The sequence below is a fragment of the Lepeophtheirus salmonis genome, chromosome 10 (genome assembly GCF_016086655.4).
Source record: "Lepeophtheirus salmonis chromosome 10, UVic_Lsal_1.4, whole genome shotgun sequence".
NCBI lineage: Eukaryota > Metazoa > Arthropoda > Copepoda > Siphonostomatoida > Caligidae > Lepeophtheirus > Lepeophtheirus salmonis.
The window spans coordinates 15856968-15857513 of NC_052140.2; positions in this window are offsets into that span (position 1 = coordinate 15856968).

Sequence of the window (546 nt, forward strand, 5' to 3'; positions counted from 1 at the left end):
AACAGGGGGGGGGAAATATCCCACGTGCAAGAAAGTATCATTAGATTCTTCTGGAGAAAGCAAAAAAAAAAAAAAATAACTTTTACCTTCTTCGGAGTAGGTTTACTAGAACACAAAAAGACTTACTTTATATGTATATATATTTATAAAGCTTATGACTTAAATTATGTAATTACAGTCAAACCTGTGTCAAGCAGTCACGCCAGGGGAAACTGAAAAAGTGACTGTTTAATAGTGAAGGTGACCTCTTAAACCAGACTTGGTATTTTGTAAAATTTCTAAATTTGAAAACTGTATATGGCCTCTTAGTGCTGTGACATGATTAAAACAGGTGGCTGTTAGATCAGGTTTAACTTTACATATAACTCTTAATCAACTAAAGCGACTTGATTAAATATTTGTATGTATTTAACCCCATATCAAGCAGTCGGACTACTTTAACTAAAAAAGTGACTGTTTTGTGTAGGTGACCTATTCAACCCGGCAGTGTATTTTGTAAGAATTCTAAATTTTGAAATGAATGATAGACGCTTGTTGTGGTGACAC